This window comes from Macrobrachium nipponense, chromosome 20 (genome assembly GCF_015104395.2).
Source record: "Macrobrachium nipponense isolate FS-2020 chromosome 20, ASM1510439v2, whole genome shotgun sequence".
NCBI lineage: Eukaryota > Metazoa > Arthropoda > Malacostraca > Decapoda > Palaemonidae > Macrobrachium > Macrobrachium nipponense.
In genome coordinates, this window is record NC_061089.1 from 54,116,230 (window position 1) to 54,126,229 (window position 10,000).

Consider the following 10,000-nt stretch of genomic DNA (forward strand, 5'->3'; position numbering starts at 1 on the left):
ATGGAGTGGACGTAATAAGGGAAGGAGTTGTGTTGTTAATGGGGAGTTGTCTTAGTTATTAAATTCATTTGTTCATTGAGTTTGATTCCTGAATTATTTCAGTCTTAAATTAACAGGTAATATTTAGCATAATTTTCTTTTTCATGTGAAGTTTGTCAAAATTAAACTAGCATGATTTTCCCTAGTTTTAATGTAGCCACGTCAATATAGCAGAATTTACCAGTATCAAATAATAGTTTCTTTTTTTCCTTTTTTTTTCATCTGGCGGTAAGAATCCACAATGAGGATATTTACCGTCAGCTTAAAATAAATAAATAAATAAATAGATAAAAATACTATAGTATTCAGCCCTGTACTAATCTCAAACAAAGTAAGGGCTCTCTTAATCTTAATGAGGCTTTTATATATCGACAAAGAATTTGTTTTCTTTCGTGAAAATTCTTCATAATTTAAATGTGGAATAAATCTTTGAGTTATCATTCGTCTTTTATGTCAAAAGTCAGCACATTTCAGGCATATGGAGAGAGAGAGAGAGACAGAGAGAGACAGAGAGAGACAGAGAATTCTCTGGAATAATATATTTCCACACTGATTTCAACTTCCATAATTAAAGTGAGGCAAACTGCTTAGCAAGTCGCATTATCAGCCGAATCAGCTTTCCCAAATCCTGCTTTTGGTTTCTGTTTCGGAATCCTAACTCTCCTCCAAGTTTTGTTATCATTACTTTCCATCCTGCGAATTCAGCGTCGCCTGGGACATAACTGGGACTGTCTCCCCCATTATCACATTCTCCAGCAACAAAGTTACAAAGATGGCCTCTCTTCCTCTTTGTGTTTAGCGCCATAGTTTATGATTATGATATTCTACTGGGGTTATTGAATTCCGTCGTGATTATGGGAGTATGTTTAGTATCTCTCTCTCTCTCTCTCTCTCTCTCTCTCTCTCTCTCTCTCTCTCTCTCTCAAAATCAAAAGCACTGATGATAGTTAACGTGGCCAGAAGAGTAAATGTTTTGCCGATTTAAATGTAAAAGTTATTTGAATTCCAACTGCTCTAGTTATAGCTTTTTTTTTTTGTCAATTATTCAATGGTGACATTTTTGCTGTGTGAGAAATCACATCTATACTGCTCTGTGAGAAATCATATATAGTGCATATATAGCAATCTCGGAGCTTTTTAATGGGCAATTTAAGTAGGACGCCGTATATCCAATGATACGCGATGAATTTTCAACATTCAAGGTGGAAAAGATAGAAAAAAGGAAATGAAAAGATATATGGACTTGAAAGCAATGAGAAAGAAAAAAATAATGAAATGAAGATATGAAATTGATTGCAAAGGAGATAGAGTAAGGTAATAAAACAAACTAGCCACTGATATTCCCGGCATAAAATGGCCTTGATATTAAAGCAGAAGAGAACACGAATAGGTTATGATGAAAAAGTAAAGATATAAAAATAGAAAATATTTATTTTTTTTTACTATGAGACACGTCTGTCTTACAGACATGGCACAGTAGTCAAGAAATATTCAGTACCTGTCTCGGATAGACGAGTCCTGTGCCCAGATCAGAACACAATAAAAACAGATACTAGCCCAAGATGTTTAGTACACCTGATAATTCAAAAGGTGCCAGATGTATGTATTTTTTGATAAGCACAAATATTTTTATGTAATGTCTGTAGGAGAATGTGTGCTAGAATTGATTTATTTGATATGTTAATTATGAAGTCTCAGATACATTGTATATATGATAATCTTCTCAATGCTCTTTAAAGTTAAGTTTGATGATATCACATAGATATGGGAATGTATATTATAAATGAGACAAATTTCTTCCTTCCTTTATTTATTTACTTATTTGTTTACTTATCATGAACGCAGGATACTTAAAATGGGAAATTTTTGTGGACGTTATTTTGTATTGTTTATCAGTTTTAAATGAAAAATATTTGATGTTTAAAATTCAGTTTTAACCATTTGTAGGACAGAACTTTTTGCGGGCGTTATTTTGTGTTGTTTATCAGTTCTACAGGAAGTATATTTTATGTTGAAAATTCAGTTTTATTTACCAGTTGTAGGACAGAAAACTGGAAAGATGTTTTTTTATATTTTGTCTCTCTGCCTCCCGTATCTTGTAATTGTAACTCGTGTCTCCTACATTTTAGTTAATGACGGAACTTTTCAAACGAATAATAGAACCGAATGAATGCATCAGTTTTGCTAGACACCCAATTAGCTGCCCCTTTACAAACTCCACGTGATAAATGAAATGCGTGATTTTCGAATTGCTTTGAGCTCTTGGATTTCCCCCTTTTTTGGGGGAGGGGGGGGGGAGCATTTTCAAAAGTGGCTTTGACGTGAATGCAGCTCCTCTCAGGTCAAAAATTGACTAAACTTTGGAGAGTGTCTTGACGGTGCCGTCGTAGGGAAGAAGAATAAAGGTAGTTTTACAAACCTGCGCTCGGCTGTAGTCCAGTATATTTTAAACTTGATTTTAGTTCTTTTTTTTTTCCTGCATTTCTGAATGAGCCCTAGGTGAAATAGTTCCGAATTGACTGCACACAAGCGTTAAGTACACATACTTGCTGGCAGTTCATTCTCTCTCTCTCTCTCTCTCTCTCTCTCTCTCTCTCTCTCTCTCTCTCTCATCCACACTGAAAGCAATGCAAGAGATAAAGTACTTATTTATCTCTCTCTCTCTCTCTCTCTCTCTCTCTCTCTCTCTCTCTCTCTCTGCAACAGAAATCATGTTTAGGCAAATGACGTTTAATACGAAATCTTAAAAATGAAACAATGCGACGGATAAATACAAAGATTAGAGTATCTCTTAGACTTATCTTTACTCCTTTTTTTTTTCCTTTATCATAATAAAACGTATATTCGTGGACTGACTTTGAAGTCGAAATGATTTTGTATTAAAAGAATCTATAACTGATTAGTACCATATCGGTTCGTTACATAAAAGTATCCAATTGTCCCAACAGTTTCTTTTGATTAATCACTTCGTTTGAAATTATAAGCTGAAATAAAATCCACAAAACAGCGATAACAAATTTCTAGTTTGTTTTAATAATGATCTTATCTAGACTTTTTTTTTTAAAGATAACATTATAGCTAAAGCATATTTTACGGACGGATATCCTTAATTGCTGAGAAATATTTTGTAGATGTTAATCAGTTCTCAGGAAACTGATGGCTGTAAAGTAAGCAATTCCTTTCGTTAATCTCATTACTTCTGCAGCAGATTTTCCTGGTTCACTTCGGTTCTCTCATTCTTTTATGAAAGAAATGTGTTACCTAATACATTATGACCATGTAGTCTCGCTTTGAATAATAATAATAATAATAATAATAATAATAATAATAATAATAATAATAATAATAATACAAAAAGGCAAAGTAACGAGAACTGAAGGGATAAAGCTACCAGATGGGAGCAAAATCAAACACATAGATGAGACAGGATACAAATCCCTGGGAATAATGGAAGGAGGGGATATAAAACACCAAGAGATGAAGGATACGATCAGGAAAGAATACATGCAGAGACTCAAGGCGATACTCAAGTCAAAACTAAACGCCGGAAATATGATAAAAGCCATAAACACATGGGCAGTGCCAGTAATCAGATACAGCGCAGGAATAGTGGAATGGACGAAGGCAGAACTCCGCAGCATAGATCAGAAAACCAGGAAACATATGACAATACACAAAGCACTACACCCAAGAGCAAATACGGACAGACTATACATAACACGAAAGGAAGGAGGGAGAGGACTACTAAGTATAGAGGACTGCGTCAACACCGAGAAAAGAGCACTGGGGCAATATCTGAAAACCAGTGAAGACGAGTGGCTAAAGAGTGCATGGGAAGAAGGACTAATAAAAGTAGACGAAGACCCAGAAATATACACAGAGACAGGAGAATGAGACAGACAGAACAGAGGACTGGCACAACAAACCAATGCACGGACAATACATGAGACAGACTAAAGAACTAGCCAGCGATGACACATGGCAATGGCTACAGAGGGGAGAGCTAAAGAAGGAAACTGAAGGAATGATAACAGCGGCACAAGATCAGGCCCTAAGAACCAGATATGTTCAAAGAACGATAGACGGAAATAACATCTCTCCCATAAGTAGGAAGTGCAATACGAAAAATGAAACCATAAACCACATAGCAAGCGAATGCCCGGCACTTGCACAGAACCAGTACAAAAAGAGGCATAATTCAGTGGCAAAAGCCCTCCACTGGAGCCTGTGCAAGAAACATCAGCTACCTTGCAGTAATAAGTGGTACGAGCACCAACCTGAGACAGTGATAGAAAACGATCAGGCAAAGATCCTCTGGGATTATGGTATCAGAACGGATAGGGTGATACGTGCAAACAGACCAGACGTGACGTTGATTGACAAAGTCAAGAAGAAAGTATCACTCATTGATGTCGCAATACCATGGGACACCAGAGTTGAAGAGAAAGAGAGGGAAAAAATTGGATAAGTATCAAGATCTGAAAATAGAAAATAGAAGGATATGGGATATGCCAGTGGAAATCGTACCCATAATCATAGGAGCACTAGGCACGATCCCAAGATCCCTGAAAAGGAATCTAGAAAAACTAGAGGCTGAAGTAGCTCCAGGACTCATGCAGAAGAGTGTGATCCTAGAAACGGCACACATAGTAAGAAAAGTGATGGACTCCTAAGGAGGCAGGATGCAACCCGGAACCCCACTCTATAAATACCACTCAGTCGAATTGGAGGACTGTGATAGAGCAGAAAAAAAAAATAAAAATAAAAGTTAGTGTGAGTCTCAGTCTTCTGTCAAACCAGAGAAAATTATTTTGTTTCCCCACAATAAACAATAATAGTACTTTTCTGGGTAAAATATATAAATATTTAGTCGTATATTGCATGATTCGTCCAGGTACACAGATGATCCATCTCAAGTGAGAGAGAACTGTAGCACCACCTACATATAATATATATTATAATAATATTATAATTATATATACTATATATAATATTATATATATTATATATATATTATTATCCATATAATATATACATATATATATATATATATATATATATTATACCTAATAATATATATATATATATATATATCCTATATACCACATTCCGGTGGTACTCGAGAGGTATTATATATATAAATAAACTTATAACCAAGAAATTCCATTACTCGATCAGTTATAAATACAAACACATTACCAAAAACCATTCCAGTACTGGAAAGGTCATAAAAATAGAAATGAGAAAGAGAAGACATAGAGTAACCAGAATTCCTTGGGTAAAAGGCTAAATCATTTTGTAAAAAGGACCTACAGTTCTACGAAACTTCAAAAAGTAAAAAAAAAAAAACATCAGAGTCCAGGTCTTAGGAATTGGTTGGAAAAAAGACAAAATAAAAACGAGAGTAACAGACGACTCTGCGTTGTACAAGAGCCATTTTTTTTCTTAGTGTTTAATCTCAGACCCTTTTTTACTTCTGATCTTAAGTAAAACTCTTTCTCAGATGGTGCCACAATTCTCTCTCACTTGAGATGGATCATCTGTGTACCTGGGCGAATCATGCAATATACAACTAAAAATTTATATATTTTTCCCAGAAAATTACTATTATTGTTTATCGTGGGGAAACCAAATAATATTTTCTGGTTTTTGGTAAAGTATGTTTGTATTTATAAGCTGATCGAGTATTGGAATTTCTTGGTTATAAGTTTATATATATATACCTCTCGAGTACCGAATGTTTTGGTATATATATATATATATATATGATATTATATATATATATATATATAATATATATATGATATATTATATAGATATATATATATATCTATATATAAATGATCGAGTAATGGAATTTCTAGGTTATAAGTTTATATATAAATATATCTCTCGAGTACCGGAAGAATGTTTTGGTGTGTATATATATATATATATATATATATATAATATATATATATATATCTATATATATATATATAATATATATATATATATATATATATAATAATATATATATATACCAAAACATTCCGGTACTCGAGAGATATTTATATATATAAACTTATAACCTAGAAATTCCATTACTCGATCATTTATTATATATATATATATAGATATTATATGATACTGAATATATATAATATATATATATATATCTATATTACTTCTCTAGTACTGGAATTTTTTTATTACTATTTATAAAAACATATCGAGTACTGGATTTTTTTTTTTATTCTCGTAAATTTTTTTTTTTAAAAGAATTCAAATAATTCCTTTGACTGTCCTTCAAGATTAGTTCATCAGTATTTGAGTACTGTGGAACTTTTGGTTATCGTGATACAATTTTTGTAGATACATTTATTTATTTATTTATTTATTACTTATTTATTTATTTATTTTCATCTGCTCAAATTTTAATTCCTCAGCATTTTAGGCTTATGTATATTTTTCCCGTGCGAGTAAAGACTTTTCAAAGGAATTCCAAGCGTTTTTCTGCCTCCGTTTCGCTTTTATTTCGTTCGCATCTGAGAGATACTCTTGTTATTTTTGGTTTTGTAAAAGACCTTAGAAATGTTGAGAGAGAGAGAGAGCTGAACTCAAGTTACAAAGAACAATAGGAAGTCTCGAGGCTGAGCTGCAGCTCAAAGAAAATCTTGGTGAAAACTGGGATTTTCAGGAAGGTTCGGAACTATTTCTCTTAGAGAGAGAGAGAGAGAGAGAGAGAGAGAGAGAGAGAGAGAGAGAGAGAGAGTACCAAAGTGTTCGAAAAGAAAATTGTTAACTATTTTCTTTGTTAAATTAGCTACTTTTATTCAATGATAGAGAGAGAGAGAGAGAGAGAGAGAGAGAGAGAGAGAGAGAGAGAGAGAATGTACCATTGTTCTAAAAGTCTTTGTTGAATTAACTACTTTATTCATTGAGTGAGAGGGAGTGTGTATGCGTGTGTGAGTGTATGTACCGAAGTGTTCTAAAAGTAAATTGACAAATATTTCCATTTATGAATTAACTACTTTTATTCATTGAGAGAGAGAGAGAGAGAGAGAGAGAGAGAGAGAGAGAGAGAGAGAGAGAGAGAGAGAAGGTACCAAAATATTCTGAAAGAAAATTGCCAGCTATTCTCTTCGTTAAATTAACTACTTTTATTCAATGACAGACAGAGGGAGACAGATAGACAGACAGACAGTCAAAGTATCAAGGTTTTCTAAAGGAAAATTGTCAAAAATGTTCTTCGTTAAATTAAATGTAATTCTATGTAATCTGGTAAAAAATAATAAGCACTTAAATTTGAACATTATTCGTAAACTAGTATTTAAGTGAAACTGTATAAACAAGTACTGGAGGCAATATATGGGATTAGATAGAAATAGAAATCTGGTAACTCCCCTCTTTTAGACAATGCTTCCCGCTGGGGCGCTCAACATTTTTTTCTTAACCTTCTTCATATCTTTTACCTTCTCCTTTATACCAGGATTTAAAAAGATCTTTATTTTCCATCTCGTCGGCCTTCCGGGAAGAAAAGTCACTTTGAGTAAATATTATTGTAAGAAATACCGGAACAGACAAATCAAATAAAGAATCCTGACAGTGGTTTGAAAGATGACAACACACACACATGGAGAGAGAGAGAGAGAGAGAGAGAGAGAGAGAGGGGGGGGGGGGGTATGATGGCTAAGTTAAGTGCACTTTGATCAAATGAAAGACTTGTACTTCTGTTTCATAAGATGGATCTGATATGAGAGAGAGAGAGAGAGAGAGAGAGAGAGAGAGAGAGAGAGAGAGAGAGAGAGAGAGAAGTGTGATAGCTAAGTTAAGTTCGCTTTGGTCAAATGAAAGATTTATACCTCGATTTCATAAGACGAAACTAGTGTGTGTGTGTGTGTGTGTGAGAGAGAGAGAGAGAGAGAGAGAGAGAGAGATGGCTGAGTTGAGCGTAATTTTATCGATAACAAGACCTGAATCTTGGGTTCATAAGATGAAACTAATGGAAGGCAGAACTCTCGGTTACACAAATAGACAGACAGACAAACAAAGAGACTTACATACATACGTACGTACATACATTCATACCTACATACATACATACATACATTCATACCTACATTCATACATACATACAGAGAACAATCTCCACGTCCAATATGCTACGGCAGGGGACAGCATATTCATTTCTCTCCGTGGGTGTTCTGACCAGTTCCATGCTGAGACAGACTCGCAATAAATAATCGAACCTTTCTCAAAGTCTTCCCCTTAGCTTAATCTTTTTACAGCAGAGAGAGAGAGAGAGAGAGAGAGAGAGAGAGAGAGGACTGACAGCCACAGTCTATTGTATTATGGTTTTTATGAGTCATTTGGAGAGACTGGAAAAATAGACACCCACCATCTATTGTGTTATTGCTCTTGTGACTCTCTGGAGAGAAAGAGAGAGAGAGAGATTACAATAACTGATTAAGTGGTCTTTATTAACCTAAATATATATTTAAGGAGCTCATAACTCCTTCTCAATACTGAAGCCGCAATAATTTATCTCAGCTGACTGAAATGCATGATGGATGAACGGCCAATCGTACTCTCTCTCTCTCAAAAAAAAAAAAAAAAAATCTAAAAAAAAAAAAAAAAAAAAAAAAAAATAAAAAAAAAAAAAAAAAAATAAATAAATAAAAAAATAAATAAATAAAATAAATAAAGAAGCTTCCTTGCTAAGAGCATGTCCAAACTTTCTCTTTAGTTAACAGATTACCTGTAGATAGCCAAAGAGATTTGTGCAGTTCAAAATTGTAATTAAGATTAATAGATATTTTTATATTTAACTCCACGTAGTACGATCCTCAATAACTATTATCGGTAAACCTCTTGATTATTGATGATTCTCATTAACAAAATCCCTCTTTGTATCTTGCAGATCATTTTTAACTGTTTAATCATTATTGATATTAGCAGGGAGTTGGTTGACTGTGGTGGATTGGAGCCAGAACGGGAAGGGCATTGTCCTAGTAACCTAATCTGGAAAAAACTTCAAATTATATTATATATATATATAATATATATATATATATATATATATATATATATATATATATATATATATATATATATTATATAAAGCAAATACCTCAGGACAATGGTTGGCAGAAAGAGGGTCAGTACCAAAAGCGTTTTTCCTTTTTCGTTTTCTTTTTTTTTTCGCCGACGATGCCTCAATAAAGAGGAAAGCGCTTGGTACTGACCTTCTGCCTTTCCTTTCCCTATAACATTCACTTTATATATAATTTGTACAACAGGTAGAATCACATTATTATTAAAAATTCATTCGAAAACATTTGTGAAATTTGACATTCACTAAAATGCGATGCATTGTTGAAAATGGGCACAGACATTAAAATAGAATTTTTAAAAAAAGGAACACAAAAGATCTTGTTAAGTAAATAGGTCAAGTAAAATAATATTGTCAAAGAGAAAATAGTTACCGCTTCTCAATCGTGAGTTATATTACATATTCATAAAGTTGCATGCAGTTTACAGGTCAACTATAATTCCAATTATCGTATCCAGTTGTTGTAAACCATAATATTTCATTGACCTGTGTAATCATGTTTGCTTTCAAAGATGTTTATCAACGACAGAACCAAACCTTTGCAAAGGTATGTGTAGTAATACAGATGATTTCGTTATCTTAAACAAAGATAATCCACCTAAAGGTGACTTTCGGCGGTTTTAAAGATATATACGTATATATATATATATATATATATATATATAATATAATAATATCATATAGTAATATATATATATTATATATAATAATTATAATATACATATATATATATATATATATATATATATATTATATATATAATATAATATATATATATATATTATATATATATATAGTAATATATATATAAATAAATAAAATACATACTATGTGTGTGTATACGCGTGTATGTGTACGAGCAGCATC